Genomic DNA, 6,000 nt, shown 5'->3' on the forward strand with positions numbered 1-6,000 from the left:
TCAATAGATAAGAGTGGTGAAGATTTGGAAGTGATTCCGTCACCTAACCATGCCCAGGAGACTATGGCAAACAACAACAATTTACCAATCTCACAGCCAATCATGAGAGAATTATGAAAGTTAGGAAAGGTTCCATCACCCAACCATGCCCATGAGACAATGGCGAACAACAGGATTCCTAAGTTCACAATCTCAATACCTGAAAAGAGAATATTTCAAGCATCCCAGATCTACTGTAATTTGAGTCACAACAAACCATTAAAACTAAAAACATTCTTTATAATCAAACTAAAATTTATGAGAGTTCAATAAACATAAATTAAAGCAAAGCTAACACCCCAATCAAGCTACAAGCTTTACCTCTTAGCCCTAGCTAAGAGGTTTAGCTGATCCTAGACATGAGTAGCTAAAATCTCTTAATAAAATAAACTAAGTAAAAGGAAGAAGAAAGACTCATTTAGCCCACCCACACTCCACACGTTGGATGATGCCTCCATGGCTACCCCCCAAGATGGGAATGCTCTCTCGTCCTTTCCCCTTTATAGAGGATAGAGGCCGGTGGGTGCTGTTGTGACAAAGTCGGAGATGGAGTTGGTGCGTAATTATCTTATCCTGTTTCTCACAGCGAGAAACGCACAACCTGCCTAAATCAACTTACGCTGATTCTTGGTAAGTCCCATTCTTGACGCCGAAGAAGTAATCCACTCCATCCATCAGTTTCTCCTCACAAAACCGGTCGGATATGGATGGTTTTAGACTTCTTTTGATGCGGCCCACTTGGCTTATCATGTAACATAGTTTTTCCGTTCATTCATTTTTCACCTTCTATCCGCCATTTTTCAAACCAAGATCAACTAGATCTTGGTCTAAATCCTCCTATAATTCGAATGGACGGTTCTGATTAACCATACAGACAATGAGAGGGGCCCATAGCGATCACCCGCAGCCTCTGTTGCGAAACAGAGCCGATGCACGTCAACTCTGAATATACAGTGGCCTACTGATTGATGTCAGGTGGAAAATCCACACCGTCCATTGGCTTCAGGACAAAAAACTGTCTGGGAATGGCAAGACCGGTTTGATTTCTCTGTGGTACACAATACTTTGCGTTACACCGTTCATCTTTCTTTGGGACTTGAATTTCATGTGTACACATGCATAGGACCAAAATTTCACCTTGATAAGGGTCGTGTCTAGCTCCTGGAATGAGTGGACGGTTCAGATAATCCGATTGGATGATGGGTGGGGTCCACTATCAAAACCCAATCGGAAGACATCCGTTGCCGGTGTTTTCCGTTTTTTTAAGTAGTCAGTCAAACCGACTTTGACCAAGGCTTCTGGTCCGGTGCACCGCGTGTGGACGTGCACTGTATGCAACCCAATCAAATAAGGTGGGTCATACCTTGTTTTTTTAGAAATCTACTCCGTTCATCCTTCCTACATATATTTTAAGGTGTTGATACCAAAATTGAAGTATATCCAGACATCAGGTGGGCCCTAAATCAGGATTTAAGGGGCTTATCTGTCCGTTGGGCCACTTCCACAGGGATTCAAAAGATCAAATTTGATGTGTACAGTTAATTTATGTCCCTCAGACTATGTATGAATTTTTGAGCTGAACGGACGGTGGAAACCCTGTGATCTTGCATTCTGGCTGACTTTCAGGCCACTTGAGTTTCAGTTTCTCGATTTTCTTGGATCTCTGGTATGTAAATCCATCGATCTTGGTCCCCTGGGGTCCGTCCCTTGCCGTAGTGAATTTTGAACATCAAATCCATGCTTTTAGCACCATATTTCAGTTCAAGATCCTTAATACACCCTGCCTCACAAACACGATTAAAATAGGTCGTTAAATGGTAACATGTTCGTAAAATCAGGTAATAACTAGGTTCTGATATGCAATATTTGACCCTCAACACATACAGGCTTCAAGGTTAAAAGATGAGAGCCCAAAGTTTGCCGCCTTAAAAAGTCTATCCATGGCCTGATGCAATCATTTAGGAAATGGTATCTAATTTTGTCTTTATATGTTGATAACATTTTATTAGTCAGTAATGACGAGGAGATGATAGTTTCCACTAAGAAGTAGTAGTCCTTCAACTTTGAAATGAAGGACATGGGTGAAGCATCTTTTATGCTTGGTATCAAGATTCATAGGATCCGTTCTAGAAGACTTATCGGTCTATCTCAAAAGACTTATATCAAGAAAGTGTTAGAGCACTTTCGAATGCACGATTGTAAACCCATTGACATGCCTGTTGAGAAGATAGATGGACTTAGTCTCAATCTCCACCCTAAGATGGATGCAAAAGGAGATGATATTGCATTCCATAAGCAAGTGTAGTTGGTAGTTTAATGTAAGTTATGATGTATACTTGACCTGACATTTGTTTTGTAGTAGGGCTCCTTAGATAAAGAAGGTTGAGAGAGTTTGGACGTAGAGGGATTTCGTAATCCACATGATTTGTCATGTGAAATTACAGTCAGAGAAAAGAGTTTTTAGTAAACTCATCGTTCACCGATGAAGCAAGCAAACTTATTTCCGTAGATGTGAAATACATTAGATAAGATTTGATAGATTCTCCACCACCTTTAACTACATGTGATCAATGATTTGCCAACAAATGGATTCAACCGTTCAAGAACTCGGTTGGAGCATTGCATTTGAAATTGTTGGAAATATATATATATATATATATTAAAATTAAATACTTTTCAATTTCCCAGGAAAATTTCCAACCGTGAGCAGATACTACACTTTTAACCTAAAGGCCAGTAAAACCATAGCTGATCGGGGAGTGACTGGGTCAAATCATGCCAAGTTGTATCGACTAGGCTGACTTTTTGAGCTGACTTAACAAGCCCTATCAATACCTGGCTGAGACACTAGTCACCCAGTTTTCATGATATTGGGCTCGAAATCTCATGAAGTTGGCTTAGCCAACTATCTAGTCAACCCACTGAGTTTTAGAACTATGCCCTGATTCACCTCCAACTCACTAGACTCTACTGATTCAGCTCTGACTCGGCAAGTCACGACTCTATTCCAGCCTGTACGAGTCAATTTGAGTTTCTGAGTCTTTAAAGACATAGGATCCTCGAGTGTATACACTGTAAAAATATGACCACACGTGGGAAAGTTTATAGTTTGCCTATGTGTACCATTGCTAACATGTGTAGCCTATCGTTGGGTGATACAAACCATTGATCCAATAGGCCTCATTTTGGATAGGGGATGCTTCCGTGTCTCCCAGATCAGAAGATGATCTGGCCCTTCAATGTTTGGCCCTTTTCCCTGTTAAGTAGGTGCATTTGATGAATTTTTCACCATATTGAATGGTTGGGATCTTGCAATATGGAAGATTGTTGAACCATAGCACATCCTCTGTGGGACCTAGAAGATGATTGTTTGGACAACTGAGCGATAGACCCATGTATGCAATCCCATGTGTCAGCTAGTTGTACACTCATCATGAATGGGATCCTCTAAATTTTCATGCTGCAAGCATGACCACCTACGGTACCTTTACGTACAAAGCTTTTACTAATTTTTAACTTCTCTTCAATGAAAGATTAGACTCTCAAATGTGGAAAAAGAATATTTCATTTGTCTGAAATTAGATTTATAAAATGAGTGGTCAGTCTAAACTACCCAATTAGTTCTCTAATAATCATAATTTATACCCCCATACCTTAAAGTCTTAAAAGTCTCTAATAATTTATGAAACTTTGCTCCATAGAAGTAAGAGATAGGGCTGTCAACAGGCTAGGCCTAGGGTTAGGCTCGTCCCAGATTTGAGTTGTTTCATGCCGGCCTATTCAAATTTTTGATTTTAGCAGCCCTAGCATGGCCCATTGAGAGCCCTAGTGAGAGTAGAAATTTTTGCAACATGAAACTTGGGTTCGAATTTCTTCAATGGCAGTTTATTAAGTACACTTTATACTTCATACATATGAATCCTCACAATGAGCTAGGCAATTGATTCAAATCCATCTAAATCATAATACAATCAAGTAGTGAACTGGAGTCTAGCAAGAAGCTTAATCCACTAATGTCTAAGGTTCTAACTATAGTATTGGTTGAGTATATCTAACACATGGTTATACCTGTGATGACAATTAATTAGCTAATTACAATTTAGGTTGTACTTGCATGTGTTGTTATAAGGTAACAGTGTTTTACTGTTAAGCAATTTTCTATCCAAAAGAGTATATATAGATGTCTGGGAGAGGCATGAAAATGTCTCTCTAGGAAAGACATGATGTCATTGTATTCACATCCTTGCCCTTGCACTTGTTCTTTTGAAATTGTTTTTGTGGGACATGTCATTATTAACACTAAGAAATTTGTTGAATACTACTTGTCTAATTAAATCTTTCTATTAATGAATAGAATATCCTAAAGATATTTTGTCATCTCTTTTCTTTTACACTTTTTGGAATTAATCCAAACCCCCCCCCCCCCCCCCCACCCCCCCAAAAAAAAACAATAAATTTATCTTGAGAATTGACTATATATTTAAGTTCAAACTTGAACTCAAAAATATGATTTTTTCCATCTCAAATTTCTTCTTTTCCTCATTATGTATTTCTTCCTAATTCTTATATCATGACTAAAGATTACGGTTATTCGATTATCTAACTATTGGATTAGTGGAAATTTATTGGATGATTGAAAATGAAAAGCATCTCATAGTAATATCTCAACAAATGCATGCCAATGAAACAAAGGCTAGGATTATTCAACCACTCTTATTTTGAGACTGACTAACCAGCAGTGAATCTCACATTGTAGCCAGTTGATTTCAGTCGAAAATCCACTGTTCATCAAATTCGTTATCATGGAAACCCATTCGGCTGAAATTTGAAGAACCTTGTGCAAACGAGAAAGCCGCAACCTTAACCTCAATCAAACCATTGGTATGCTTCCAACAAGCACTAACAAGATTGTCAGGAGAGAAAAATGCATTAAAAACTCATTCTCACTAGCAGCCAAACACTCCCTTATACTTTTTCCGGGCACAACTTAAAATATAAAATAAATAAATAAAAGACATATATATATATATATATATATATATATATATATATATATATATATATATATATATATATATATACCCTATTTGATTCACAAAAAAGCAAGCTTTCAGTGGTCTAGATCCATCGCGAATGAATCATGGCCGTCGGAAAAGTTTTCCAAGTTGTTTGGTTCCTTATGTCTGGGAGGTATCTAATGTATTTTGGGGGAAAATTGCTCACGATCATTGCACATATATATTACATGTTGAACTGGGATCATTAGTTAAACTGTCCATTTGTAACACAATCCAGCCGGAATAATGTGCCCCACCAGATGGACCATCAGGATATTGAGGGAAGATATTGAGTTGCTGGGCCAAACAAAGAAAGCAGGTTCTTTCAATGAAGTATCATGTAATACCTCTCCATCCACCGGCACGGTTGCACCACATCATCCTCATTTCCATGTACGCGGATTTCCTGGGAAAGCCATGAGCGGGAAGTTCCTGCGCTGGGAACCCAGGTGGGGCCCACTGTGATGTTTGTGAAAAATCCTTCCCGTCCATCCACTTTGTGAGTTCATTTTAGGACATGCTGCCAAAAATGAACCATATACAAAGCTCAAGTGAGCCGAAAACGTGATAATTAAACGTCCATAGTTGAAATATTCATGAGGCCATAGAAGTTTTGATTCATTCTAATAATTTTGTTTTCAGTTCATCCCAATAGGAATGACGTTATTAACGGTATAGATGTCATCTAAACATCACTATTCAACCTAGGAAGGTTTCAACCGTTGGAATTTCTCTAACCACATTTTCTTTTAGTACGGCTCACTTGAACTTTGGATACGGTTCATTTTTGGCAACATGCCCTAAAATGAATTCACAGAACGGATGGACGGGGAGGATTTCTCACAAACATCACAATGGCCCCACCTAAGTTCCCAGCGCAGGAACTTCCTACGGAAGGCTTTAG

The sequence above is a fragment of the Magnolia sinica genome, chromosome 12 (genome assembly GCF_029962835.1).
Source record: "Magnolia sinica isolate HGM2019 chromosome 12, MsV1, whole genome shotgun sequence".
Lineage (NCBI taxonomy): Eukaryota > Viridiplantae > Streptophyta > Magnoliopsida > Magnoliales > Magnoliaceae > Magnolia > Magnolia sinica.